Genomic DNA, 14,777 nt, shown 5'->3' on the forward strand with positions numbered 1-14,777 from the left:
GTGTTGTGGGATTCTTTTCAGCTTGTGCAGCCTGAGGATGTGGACAGACTCCTTTGGAGTGTGAGGCCGTCTGCCTGCCTGTTTGACCCTTGCCCAGCTTGGCTGATAAGAGCTGCCCGGGGGGGGACTGGCTGAGTGGACGGGGAGGGTGGTCAACTCTTCTTTGGGGGAGGGGACACTGCCGCTTGCTTTGAAGCGGGCGGTGGTTCGCCCCCTCCTGAAGAAGCCCTCCCTGGATTCCAATGTGTTGAACAACTATCGGCCAGTCTCCAACATCCCGTTTCTGGGCAAGGTAATTGAGCGGGTGGTGGCGGCCCAACTCCAGAGGGTCTTGGATGAAGCTGATTATCTGGATCCTTTTCAATCTGGTTTCAGGCCGGGCTTTGGGACGGAAACTGCCTTGGTCGCCTTGGTGGATGACCTACGCCGGGGACTGGACAGGGGGAGTGCGTCCCTGTTGGTCCTGCTGGACCTCTCGGCGGCTTTCGATACCATCGACCATGGTATCCTTCTGGGCCGATTGGCCGAGTTGGGAGTTGGAGGCACTGTTTTGCGGTGGTTCCGCTCCTACTTGGAAGGTCGGTCCCAGATGGTGGTGCTGGGGGATGCCTGTTCGACACCCTGGCCATTGAGGTGCGGGGTGCCGCAGGGCTCAATTCTGTCCCCCATGCTATTTAATATCTACATGAAACCGCTGGGAGAGGTCATCCGGGGGTTTGGAGTGGGATGTCATCAATATGCTGATGACACCCAGCTTTATCTCTCCTTTCCTCCAGACTCCAGGGTGGCGGTTGAGGGCCTGGAGTGCTGTCTGGAAGCAGTGAGGATCTGGATGGGGGCTAACAAGCTGAAATTAAATCCGGATAAGACAGAGGCTCTCCTGGTTCGGAAATCCTCGATGCAGGTGCTGGATTATCAGCTTGCTCTGAATGGGGTTGCACTCCCTCTGACGGAGCAGGTCCGCAGCTTGGGGGTCCACCTGGACTCGCAGCTGCTCCTGGATTCCCAGGTGGCGGCTGTGGCTAGGGGGGCCTTTGCTCAGCTTCGGCTGGTGCGCCAGCTGCGTCCGTACTTGGATCGTGCAGACCTGGCCACGGTGATCCATGCTACGGTGACATCGAGGTTAGATTATTGTAACGCGCTTTATGTGGGGCTGCCCCTGAAGACGGTTCGGAAACTGCAATTAGTGCAGAATGCGGCGGCCCGTGTGGTCACTGGAGCTAGGCGGTTTGACTCTGTCAGCCCGCTTCTCCGGGGGCTACATTGGCTGCCCATTCGTTTCCGGGCCCAATTCAAGGTGCTGGTTTTGACCTTTAAAGCCCTATACTGCTCTGGGCCAGGTTATCTTAGAGATCGCCTACTCCCATACAATCCAGCTCGTCCTCTCAGGTCATCAGAGAAGGCCTTTTTACAAGTGCCGCCGCCTAAGGAGGTACGTGGGGCGGCGGCAAGAAATAGGGCCTTCTCAGTAGTGGCACCAACGTTGTGGAACTCCCTTCCCCTTGACTTGAGAATGGCTCCCTCTCTTGAGTCCTTTCGGCGAGGCCTGAAGACCTTGTTGTTTAACCAAGCCTTCTGACGTTCTGGCCTTTTTAACATCTTTTATATATCTTTTAGTTGCTTTTTTACAGGCCCGATTCCTCTAAGAACTGCTGTTTTATGCTCTTTTATTCTGACTCTTCTGACTACTGTTTTTATGGGTTCTGCTAATGTGTTTTTTAATATGTTTTTATCTGTGAAATTATGTTTTAATTTGTTTTATATGTTGTTAGCCGCCCTGGGTCCCTTTTTGGGAGAAGGGCGGGATAAAAATAAAGTTTTATTATTATTAGTAGTAGTAGTAGTAGTAGGAGGGAAGTTCTCTTCCCTACGCCTGTCCAACACAAAGATGACTGCACCATGATGGTCAGAGATAAGCCTGGCCGAAACCTGGTTAGCACTTGCTATAAAATCCTTATGTATTAGATAAAACAAATATTTAATTCAGGCCCAAACTACAGGTTACTTATAAATAGACAAATGCTAGTTCTGATATTTCATTTAACTCAGGGAAAGCAGCTTTCAATCAGGTTAATTAGAAACAGAGAGGTGGCAGGAAAATAGGGCACTTTCTTCCCTACTCTTTTCCATTACTACCTCCCACAGCTTTTCCCATGGGAGGAGGATATGAAGAAGGAACATAACAGGCAGGGGAATATAGCTGGGGGGGTCTATGAGAAGATAAACTATATGCGATCAATAATCTGTAAATTATTGACAGACTTGCCTCTCTTTGTGTAGTTCTATATTCTTTCTGCAAAGTAGTTGTTTTAGAATTCTCTCAAGTTTCAAGGGCCTCACATAGCCCTAAAATGACACTAATTTTTGTGCATTAGGTTCACCAGAATTGTGTGCATTTTCCCAGAGATTTATACAGGCTACTGATCCGATTAGTGCACTCCTTAAAACATATTTCTTGGCTACAAGGTATGTTTATAATGATGTTTAAAATCAACATGTTCTAACTTGCCAACACAAATGCAGCAGCCTCAGAAGCAGAAGTAGGAAATGCAGGTTGCCAGGCATGTACAATAAGTTAGGTTGCAAAACACATATTTTCTACTCCTCCTGCTTATAAAATAGTCCCAAGGAGGTTGGAGTATTGCATGCACAAATGGGGCAATATCAAATGAATGAAGGATAAAGCCATCGCTCACACATACTTCAAAGGCACTAACTTTTAAGAACATACTCATTAAGATACTGTTTGTATAAGGATAAACAAAGGGAAAACAAAAAGAAAACAAATTAAAAACAAAACACAAAATATTGTAATATTTGTATAAGGTTCTGAAAACAAGTGGATTTTATGGAAAAGCTATTTCTCATGGAACTCTAAACTGTTAAGCTTGCACAAAGACACAAGGCATTTTATACATAGTAAAATGGGAGTGTTATTTATCATATATTTATACTGCCAATCTCACCCCCCTCCCCCCACACATAGGTACCGACCCATCAACCAACTGGTCAAACCCCTTTTTTTCTTGTTTCTACATAGAATGCAATTCAAAAATGTCAAAAAACTGTTGCTTAGACTAGAAGTAATGTACAGTGGATTTAGAAATGGAGGGCTATTTCCACATCCATTTCAGAGGAACTGAAGTAAGACCTGACAGATGCTTGGAGGTTTTTGCATCCTAATAAGAATTTTTTTAATGTTTTATTTAAATGCATACAAATCTTATGCCACCAACTCACTGCCTAGAATTTGTGAATGAAACTTGGCCAAGCTCACAGTAAGAAAGACTACTCTGTTATCTGCTTATTGGTACTGTATCTCTGACCAATAAGTAAGCTATAGATCTTATTTGAGAATGGACTGGGGTATTTTTTTTATCCTAATTTTGCATCCTAATAAGAATTTTTTTAATGTTTTATTTAAATGCATACAAATCTTATGCCACCAACTCACTGCCTAGAATTTGTGAATGAAACTTGGCCAAGCTCACAGTAAGAAAGACTACTCTGTTATCTGCTTATTGGTACTGTATCTCTGACCAATAAGTAAGCTATAGATCTTATTTGAGAATGGACTGGGGTATTTTTTTTCATTATTGATAGATTTTATTACATGCTTGCTTGCCCTCTCTTCAAGAACCTCAGAGTGGCATGCAAAGTTTTTCGAACACTTCCATGTTATCACACCAAGTTGCATCACATCATAGAGCAGTGATTTTCAACCAGTGCGCTGCGGGAATTAGGGGAATGGTCATTTATTAGTAGGGCCATTAGAGAATGTGAGTTTCCCACCAGCAGCATGGTCAACTGTCACAAAACTGATGGTGTGCCTTGACAATTTAAGCATCTTGTCAGTGTGCCTGTTCATCAACCAAGTCAGTCCAAGCGTCAGTGCCCTGCACGTGAAAGGAAGTATAATACCATCTCCGTCTCCTCAAGGTAATATACTGCCAAACAGAAAAGACTACCCAGGACCATGTTGAACACTGTCCATATGGACTGGACAAATGACAAATAAAAGCATACTAGTAACTCTCAACTATGGTTTGCCTGTTTGTTTGGAAGCCGATTTAGGTTCTAATGTATGGTTAGCACAAGCTACAGTTTTGGTGTAAAGCTTTGATGAAATGACCGAATCTTGTGAGACTGGGTGCAAACACCTTTCTGGTCATGTTGTTGTGACACTGATATTTATGCTAGGAAAATGGGCATAAAGCTGAAGTTATGGAGAGTGGATAATTAGCCTTTGGCAGAAAGGATGCAAATTGTCAGTGGGAGAGGAAATAAAGGCCTTAAAAGACACAGCACAAGTCTATGCATGTTGACTCAAAAGGAAATCCCACTGTGTTCAGTAGGGCTTACTCCCAGGAAAGTGTGAGTTGTATTTTAGCCGTAATTTAAGGGAAGATGAAATTATGGTAAACACTGAAAGCTTCTATGAGATGTCAATTTACAGGCAATTATGGGCTTTGGGACGGGCAAAAACTTCATCAGACAGATTTATTTGAGTTATCATAACCATAATCGTAGCTAGATATCAGAGTTATAATATCTATGGTTATGATAACCGTGATTGTAGCTAGAACTACAGTGGATGGAAACCCATTAAAACATTTAACTGGAGAGTGGCACCAGATGAGTTTGTCCCATTACCAGCTCTTAAGTGAGTACCTAGCAAATATTATTCTACAACAAGTGAATTAAGGGCATTGATCTGAATCAAAAGTGACTCGTTTGCCAATTGCAGGATGTTTGTACAATGAATCCTTTACTCTCACTAAGAGAAATTAAGATAATATCACATATTTTTTTGTAATGAATGCTAGTAGTGATCTGAAACGGGAATAGAAAGTTTGTATGCTACACTTTGGTCCACTATTCCAGTAAAATATTCTGATATTTACTAAACAGAAGGAGGAAGAACGTCTGCTGAAATTAATTTACGATCAATAGAGAGAATTAACAGCCCAATCCTATTGCCGCAGCCGCTCCACCCCCCCCCCACTGATGCAGCCACACTAAAATTGAACATGCTGTATGCATTGGGGAGGGGGCAGATCGGAAGGTTTCAGCAGGGATAGAGGATTTAAATCCCCTTACCCCAAGTAACTCTCCAGTTCCGCAATGGGTCTCCTTGGACCTGTATTAATGGTTTTGCTAGCACAAATCTAAGGAGAGGAAGGGGGCAGGGAGGTTACAAGAAATGGGGGGTAGAATTTGGCCAAAAACATTTCCTGCAGCGCCCCTACCCTCATTACACCCCTTTCCCATCCCCTCCCACCTCTCCTGTTGGCTTAACAGCTTTGGTGGGCAACAGACAACATGTGCAGGAAGGCTCTGGTCTCGTCAACAATCCCAGCAGCATTTTTAGCATGCTGCTAAAAAAAACACTTTACTGTGTTTTTCAGCAATCACTGCCAGTTCACATGCATTCTGCTGGTGGCTCCAGACCGTAGGCTTGGGCTATAAGGACTAAAATTTGTGGTAGAATTTATGTTTATTCTAGTTGGGAAGGCTGCATTACAGAAAAAGATGGCTTTGCTACAAATATTCTCTCAGGCTCTTCAAACACTATATGGAAATGACAGAAGGCAGCAATCAGCTTAAAGCTAACATGGACTATGAGCTTGCAGTTCCAAATTTGTATATACAATATCACATATTCTTAATCGCAATGACCCTGAAAATTAAGCAGGAATCCCAGTCTAATTGGTTACAAGAGGGAACAATTACACAGGCCTACAAAACTGAGGGTCAGAAAAGTTTTTCCCAAACTTTATGGTGGTTTGATATGAATTTGGGGTGCTGATTCCAAAAATGGCATCTGTTTTGCCCTATCACATCTAATTTTGGAGATATAGAATAGCCTCAGTGAATGGTTCAAGCAGCTTCCTCATGACGAAGCCATGGTGTAGGCTTCCTCACGAGGAAGCTGCTTGAACCATTCACTAATGAGGCTATACTATATCTCCAGAACTAGAAGCAATAGGGTAAAACAGATGCCATTTTTTGAATCGGCACCCCAGTGGTTGGTTGGCAACCTTCAGTCTCAAAAGACTATGGTATAAGCCTAGAGCACCCGGTATTCCCAGGTGGTCTCCCATCCAAGTACTAACCAGGCCTGACCCTGCTTAGCTTCCAAGATCAGACGAGATTGGGCATGTGCAGGGTAACAGTTGCTGCACCCCAAATATACCCAGGAATTGGTGTAACATTTAAGGAAGCAAAATGTGTGTTGGCCTGTGTTATTTGTTGATATGGATTTTAAATGCTTGCAATGCAAAGAAGAAAAAAGGAAATGGGCAGTGCAATCCTAACTTGAACTGGAACACGTAGACCAGTGGGCCTGTGCTGTACCCTGCACAAGTTTGGGGCTGTCTATGGCTCAGCCAGGGGCAAGGGGAAACTTCCTCTTACCACAGAGAGAGCCGCAATTGGCCCCAGTGGGTCTACTCGGATCAGCACCACCTCAGGAGGGGATGCAGAGCTGAGCTGAGCTGAGCTGGAGCCTCCTTGCCACAGGATGTGGTGATGGCGTCTGGCCTGGACGCCTTTAAAAGGGGATTGGACAAGTTTCTGGAGGAAAAATCCATTACGGGTTACAAGCCATGATGTGCATGTGCAACCTCCTGATTTTAGAAATGGGCTATGTCAGAATGCCAGATGCAAGGGAGGGCACCAGAATGAGGTCTCTTGTTATCTGGTGTGCTCCCTGGGGCATTTGGTGGGCTGCTGTGAGATACAGGAAGCTGGACTAGATGGGCCTATGGCCTGATCCAGTGGGGCTGTTCTTATGGAGCCATTCTGCACTATCCAGAGAATGGGGCTAGGATCCAGCGTAAGTGCTGGGCCCTGGCCCAGCCTCCCACTCTATGCTTATAGTTTTAGCTAGTACCAGATGACAACACAGGCAGGCAGCCTTGGCAGGCTCTGAGGCTTGAGATTGAGAGGGGAGGGGAGGGTAATCCAGCTAACAAAAGCAAAGCAGTTTTCTTTAGCAGACCCCCTTGGCAGTCCAGCGCCTCTCCTCTTTGGCTCTTAAGTGGTGCAAGCGCATCTCTTGGCTAAAAGAGAGCAGCCATAGTCAGAAGGCAGGATGTTTGTTTTTTTTGTTTTTTTAAATTGATTGTGATTGGTTGAATCCATGGGTATGGACCTGTGGATTTGGCGGGCCCACTTTATTTTTGATTTAAATAGGGGGAGTCAATCTCTTGAAAAAGCAAGAGACATAGACTGCAATCCTGTGCGCGTTTACCTGGGAGAAGGCCCCATTAAATGCATTACATTCAGAGTACTGTTGATGAAACATGCTCCAGTATGAGGCATCTTCCCCATCTTCTCCTACCTTCTGATATTTTCCAAGCCCCTTGAAAAGCCACGGCTGACACACCATGGTTTGAAACGGATTTCCGATCCTTATTGGAGGGCAGGAACTAAAGATAGTTTGCTGACTCACATGTCACAGCAAAATGTGACTAGTGGTAAACACAACAGAGTGGAAAGTTGTGCAGAAGGCAACACACATCTATGGTTCTTTCACTATCACATCTACACAACACATATCTTTTCACGATCACATCACACAACACACATCTATGGTTCTTTCACTTTCAATATGCCTTGACCTCTTTCCCCACTTTCTGTCTACAACTCAATTCAGACAATCCTCCAAATCATTAATTTTCCAAATTGAACCCTGGGCAGGCGGCAGCACCCAGTTTGGGGTAATTCCCCCTCTCACTGAAGATCCCTCGCCCCCCTCGCTTTTGCAAGAGCTATAGTAGGGAAGGCAGCATGGGTAAGATCAACTGCACTCATACTAATTAGGATATACCCTTTTGTTATGTCACTATATGTCCCTTTTTTTTTTAACACTGCATGTATATATACAGGGGGCCCCTGCATCTGTGGTTTCAGTTAACTGTGGATCGGGTCTGTGGCCCCCCTGCCCTCTCTGGGTTTTCTGAACCTGGTAGAGGCCCTGCATTTCTGCCTACAGCCTCTGCTGGCTCAGAATGACTGACAGAGCAAAAAAAAAAAAATCACTTCCAGTTTTTTTTATCAAAACTGAAGAGACGTTTTTATGCCTTTAAAAGGCATTAGGAGGGGTGGGAAAGCTCTCCCAGCACTGCCCTTTCAGCTGCGCCACTTCTGCCAAGGGTCTGGGAGGGGGAGACTGAAGGAGGCCTGAGAAGGTAAGGAATGTAATGAGGTAAAGAGCAAACCAAGGGGGCGAGAGAGGAGAAGGAAATGCTGAAATAGCCCAGTTCTGTGGACTGACCTTTCACAGAAGTACTGCTTTTGCTGAAGCATCACTTTGCAGAGCACCTCTCAGCTGCTGAGCTGCGATGTGACGCTGCAGCAGAAGTGCTATTGCTGAAAGGACAGCCCACGTGATAGTTGGGCTATCCCATATCTTTAAAATATGATCAAGATTTGAACATTTTCTCTTCACTCATTTGCAGCTAATGAGCTTCTGTGTGAGAACAAAGTGCTTACTTCAGGCCATCATCTGCTTAATAGTGACTTCCAGCCTTCAGCAGACACCATGAAAGCTATTTGGCCCACTATATGAAACAAGTTTGACACCTCTGAATTAGAGGGCTGAGATCTGCTTAATTAATGAAACACAGCAGTAGCCTGATCCTAATCAAGCTTGTTTATAAGTCCCATTCATGGCAAAGTAGCAAACGCTATATCAGCGTTTCTCAACTAGAGGTACAGGTATCACCAGTGGTACTTGAGGTGGCATCTGGTGGTACTTGCAGGACCCCTGCTGCCTGGCTGCAAGACCAGGTATGGACCACAACAAACGGGGTAGGAAGTTCCAAACTATGTTTTCCTGTGCTCGAAAAAGCTCTCCTGTCTACCCTGAGCCTCTTACTGGTGTTTGTCATGTCAAATTCAGCCTCCCAACCCAGAAGTAACAGGCAATGGTGTCATCACCAGTTACTTCAAATTGTACTTTGAATAGGTGGACCATGTGACCATAGGCAGAGGACAAACATTGAGAAACACTGGTCTACATCCATTAAATCTTCAATCTGACACACGCTTACCAGGTGTAAGCCCAGCTGAATACTCTGGGACTTACTTCTGAGCAGACATGGACAGAACTGCATTGTAAAACTCACACCATGCTGATATGCACACACCTACTTACTGTATAAAAATAAGGCATAACTGAGACTCAAGGCTGGCATGGTCCTTTTGCTGTATAATACTCACAGGCACTGCTCTAACTAACTGGAGTAACAGCCAAAACTCCTGGTTAGAAAAACAGTACTGGAGCCATGCTGATCCTTGCCAATAGTGGTGTGATTATTCCCACCATACAAGCATGTTAAGTTGTTGCTCAGAAGCTGGGACATGCTTGAGATTGAGATGCACCAACTTCTATAGTGCTATGTAACAGAAGTGAAATCAGAACTCAACATTCAAATGGTTCTTGACACAGGGTGAAGCGCTATGTGCAAACCCTCATTTGTTACTACTTTTAGGAAGGGAACTGTGTAGGCTCTGATCCTTTATAGCTTTCAATGGAAATTCTCACAGAATTCACTTAAAGGGAAGAAACAACTGTGCCATTGCTTCCAGGTGACTTTGAATTAAGCTGAGCATTCATATTTGTAAATGCTTTACAGAAAAACAAAGTGCCACTTGGTGACAGTTTACTTAGGTTATGTCATCACCAGGACGGCGTAGTGATTTGGGAGTTGGACTTAGACCTGGAAGATCGAAGTTCAAATCCTGGTTCAGCCATGAAGCTTCCTGGGTGACCATGGGTCAGTTATTCTCCCTCTCTCAGCCTCACAGGGTTACTATGAGGACAAAATTAGGGAAGGAGCTATGTACACCATATGAAGCTCCTTGAAGGAAGGATGCTATAAAAGTGTTAAATAGAAAATTAATATTTTTATTTACGCTTTTTTCCTAAGCAGATTTCAAAAACTGGGCCAAGCTGCTTCTTCTCACTATATCATCAAAACTACAGTCACCCCAAACACTACGATGGTCTCCTAGTACTTCAGAAAAATAAGCTATTCACACACAATAGAAACCCTGCAGAAAATGAGAATTATTTCATTATTCAGTATCTGTTATTTATGAAGACAACAAACATGGCATGTTTTCAAAGCCAAATCAAACCAAAGCCAAAACTATTTTAGTCTGATATTCATATATGGCTCCCCAAGTTAAACCAACCAACCAAGAATAATTTAGTGTAGCTTCCTGCTGCAGTGGGGAGAATTGTTTAAACTTGATAACTACATCTAACAAAACTTTGCATCTCTCTAAACCACGAATCCTAAAAAGGGTTACTGCACAGGCCCAACCTTGTTATACAATGATTTTCTATACATAGATTTGATTCAACACAAATGGCCACTGCAAATGAGAAGGAATGTGCTGATACCTGGAGGAGGGGAAAAATGCATCCCTTTAAAATCACAGTTTAAAAAACTGCTTTTCTTACTGTTGTAGACAGACAGTCATGCAAGCAATTACAGATATAACCTAATTATCAACAGATTTTTCTATCTCAATGAGATGAGAAAGGCCTTTTAAATTAAAGGAAAACAGTCATTTAACAATAAATAGCATTAAGGCTGACAATCCATCCATCACTCTCTCTCTCCAGGAAGCTTCAGCTTCACTCCAAGGCAGCAACCCCTCCCTTCTCCCTGAGGGATAATCCCCCCCTGAAAGAAAGATAATCACTTTGCATTGGTGAAGGGAGGGGCCTTTCTAAGCACCTAGAGACTGATGGATGGATTGTCTGCCTAACGTCTCCGTGTTACATCACAAAGGTCAGAAAGGCTGTTTTTCAATTGTCTAGCAAAGTGTCATTTTTTTTTAAATGGATTTGCTTTAATGCAATTTTTGCCATCCACCTGAGTGAACCATCTTTGAATATTGAGATACAGCCTGTACTTTGAAACTCATTCCTTCAAAAAAATAGATTAATTAGTTTCAAATAACTATGATTAACACTGTGTGCTAATGCATCATTCAGTGATAACTTAAACTACAGGCTACAGGAGTCAATTTCTTACCTGATGGTCAGGGCAAAAGTGACATGGGAAATTTTAAGCACCTATAAAAGTTCTGTTTTGGGTCTTGAAACACATGTTCCCTTCCCCAATGTCTACATTTTGGGTATAACTGATCAACCCATTGCAAATAATACAGAAAGTTACATTCAAAATGCACATATTTGGTGGCGGTACTTTAATCACTGGTGTCTGCATGGTTGGGAAGGATGCTATCTTGATCAAATGGCTCCTTCCTAGATTTGTTTTGCAATGGGGCCATCAGTGGAAAAAGCTTATTTAAATCCCTCTGCTAAGCTCCACTCCAAACTGCAAAAGTGAAATGTCTCACTGCTGAGTGGACACAGCCTGAACCATAGACAGCAGGCTCAATCAGAAGCATACCCCACCCCAAAGATCAAATAGGCTTTCCCCCCCATATTAGCTCCTACAGATCTGCAGGCTAGCCATACAACTTTTGGTGAGGCAGTAGTCTAGCCAGCCACAGATGCTGAACCTGTGATAGCTACCAGCTTCTGACAAAGATAAGATATGAGCAGCCATACAAGATAAGACCTCAGGTCCATATGTTCTGTATAGTCTTTCCAGGCATCATTAAGAGGCCCCAATTTAGAGCTGGAGGCAAATCTTGCAAGATTGGGTTTCTATATCTGGAGAAGAAATGTAAAACAAGCCTCAACAGTCTTGAAAAGAATAAACAAATCAACCTGGGACAGTGTTTCTCAACCAGAGATTCGGTGACCATCTGTGGTACTTGAGGTGGTCTGGTGGTACTCATGGGAGCCTGCCACCAAGCAGCATGACCAGGAACACAACACAATAAACAGCAGTAGGAGGTTTGGTTCAGCAGGCAGAGCTTCAAAGCATGCTTTTCCACAGTCAAGAAAGCCCTCCAGTCCACCCTGAGCCTCTTACTGGTGTTTGTCACACTGCATCTGGCCTCCCAACCCAGATGTAACTGATGATGTACTTCCTGTGAATAGGTGGACCATGTGAGGTGATGTTGACAAGTGGAGGACAAATGTTGAGAAAACACTGGCCTAGGACTTCATAAGCCAACATACCCTGGCCCAAGAAAAACAAGGGTTTGGGTATTGCAAGGGGAGGAAGAAGACAAAGATTTTTGCAAGAGATATCCTAACTCCTGCAAGAGTTCCATCTTCCATTCTTCTGGAAGAAAAAGTTGCTGGGCTGAGAAAAGGGGTGAAAGGTAAGAGAGAAACAGACTGGGCTTCGATGAAGAACATGAAAGGGGGTCCTGAAGTGGTTGCTATGCTGGGGCTACAATCCTATACATACCTTCCTGGGAGTAAGCCCCACTGAACACAGTGGGCCTTAATTCTGAGTAGATGTGCACAGAACTGTAAGGCTGCAATCATATCCACACTTACCTGGGAGTAAGCCCCATCAAAATCATTAGACTCAAGTTCAGTTAAGACCATTGTCTAGAATGGGACTTGCTTCTGAGCAGACATGCATAGGACAGTAAGGCTGCAATCCTAGCCACTTTCCTCGGAGTAAGCTTCATAGGATACAATGGGACTTACTTATAAGTAGACATGCATACGATGGGGCTCTGAGGCTACAATCCTAGCCACATCTTCTTGGGAGTAAGCTTCATAGGATACAATGGGACTTACTTCAGAGTAGACATGCACAGGATTGGGCTCTCAGGCTGCCCTCCTAGCCACACTTTCCTGGGAGGAAGCCCCACTGACTCTAACGGGACTTACTTCAGAGTAGACATGCACAGGATTGGGTTCTAAGGCTGCCATCCTAGCCACACTTCCCTGGGAGTAAGCCCCATTGACTAGAACGGGGCTTACTTCCGAGTAGACGCGCACAGGACCGTGAGCTGCCCCAAAGGGCGCAGGGGGCGTGAGGGGGAGGAAGGCCAGGAGCAGAGCGCGGCGAGTTCCAGCTCAGCCCGGGGAGATCCCTGGGGGAAGTGGGTTCCCTTGCCCGCCTCAGTGGGCGCAGCGGCGGCGGGGGTGGGCGGCCTCCCTCTGCCCTGCCCTGCCCTGCCCTGCCCTGGTGCTGCGGTGCGAGCCCGGCCACACACGCCCCACTCCGTGCAGCGCGGAGCAGGAAGGCAGGGGCAGCGCAGCCCGGACTCACCGCCTCTCCAGCCGCACCATGAGCGGGTGTCGCAGCCGCCTGCCCGCTCCCGGGGGCCCGCCAGGCTGGGGAGGGGCGCGCCGCGGCGGCCCTCCAAGCTCGCTTCTCTTTCTTCTCCGCCGTCGCCTCGGCGGCCGAGGCTTCTGCTGCCCTGAAGAGACGTGGCAGTGAGGCTGCCGCGCTCATCACTGCGCGACGGGGAGGGGCGGAGGCCGGCCCGGGAAGGGGGCGGCGCTCCAAAGCCGCCATCTGGGGAGTGGCGGAGGCTCCGGAGCGCGCGCGGGCGGCCGGCCGGCCGGGGGAACCGCCGCGCCATGTGCGCTTGGGCCGGGCTGGAGCTCCTCTCCCAGGGCTGCGGAGCCCTACCCTGTGCGTGTCTACTCAGAAGTAAGGCCCATTAGAGTCAATGGGGCTTCCTCCCAGGAAAGTGTGGAGAGGATGGCAGCCCCAGAGCCCAAGCCTATGCGTGTCTACTCAGAAGTAAGTCCCATTAGAGTCAGTGGGGCTTCCTCCCAGGAAAGTGTGGATAGGATTGTAGCCTAAATTATTTGAAAGTAATAAGTAGGGTTTTTGTTGTTGTTAAAACACACAAAAATACGCAACATTGCATTTTGTTTTTTAAAATATTCAAATAAAAACACAAAGCACCACATTCTGGCGTTTTAAGATATTTTCCAGCAACTAAAATAGATTATTTTCCCTGTTAGAAATAGTACAGGGGCTACATCTGTTCACACTATATCACCTACCTAGTGCACTTTTGAAATATTTCACATTAATTAAAAAATGAGAACTTAGAATGAAACACACAACAGTGCTGTAATGGAAGATCAGAAGATCATCAGGTGGGTGATGTGGTGTTGACATAGATTCCATGTTTTGACAGCTGTTTGACAGCTCTGGGAAGGGCAGGGCTGGCTCCACAGCTGTAATCAATCAAGGCAAGTGGAGCCCTGAATGGACACCTGAGCTTCATGTGACCTTGATGGGACTTTGAATGGGACTGAAGGGATGGCTCACCTGAGCCTAATTTGGATTTAACAAGGGACATACAAGGATAAAAGGCAGCTTCAGAAAGAGCAAGGCTACCTGACCCAGATCTATAGGAGAAGAGAACTACTAGGATCCTGCTGGAGGATATAGAAGAAAGGACTGCCAGGACCCTGCTGGAGAGGAGGGACTCTGCTGCAGAAGACTGTAGTAAATATAGAATGTACAGGCGCTGAGCTTTGAGATGTCTTTGCATATTTGGCAATCTGGCAGGCACACCTGTGACTGTGCACATACTTTGTTGATATGTTGAGTGTTGAAAAGCTAGTGCGCTGGAAAACAGTAAAAGGTTATAGAAAGAGCTAGTCTTGAAAATGTTATGGAGAAATCATATCTATGGAATGTGTTTGCGGTTAAGCTAGAGAGCTGGCTGGTTACAGCCAGTATGAATCTCAGCATCCTCTAGTAAATTTCCCTATTAGGTAGCCTTATATCATGTGTTTTAAGACTTAATAAAAAGCTGGGTCAGGAGCCAGGAGAGACACACTTCTCCCTTGATTTCATTCCTGCTCCTGCTGTTCTGCACCTCTCTGAAACCTGTCTCTGTTGTCTGAT

General features: G+C 45.4%; 1 protein-coding gene and 1 pseudogene across 1 annotated transcript in view; both read right to left on the minus strand.

Annotated features, from left to right (window-relative positions):
* TMEM39A (transmembrane protein 39A) overlaps positions 1-13,324 on the minus strand; it is a 47,122-nt gene extending 33,798 nt beyond the window's left edge. The window contains exon 1 of the mRNA XM_066613642.1: positions 13,173-13,324. The gene's annotated coding sequence lies outside the window, so the exon portion shown is untranslated. The remainder of the gene's footprint in view (positions 1-13,172) is intronic.
* LOC136642438 (5S ribosomal RNA) lies at positions 6,068-6,187 on the minus strand (annotated as a pseudogene).
* Positions 13,325-14,777: the final 1,453 nt, after the last annotated feature.

This window comes from Tiliqua scincoides, chromosome 2 (genome assembly GCF_035046505.1).
Source record: "Tiliqua scincoides isolate rTilSci1 chromosome 2, rTilSci1.hap2, whole genome shotgun sequence".
Taxonomy (NCBI): domain Eukaryota; kingdom Metazoa; phylum Chordata; class Lepidosauria; order Squamata; family Scincidae; genus Tiliqua; species Tiliqua scincoides.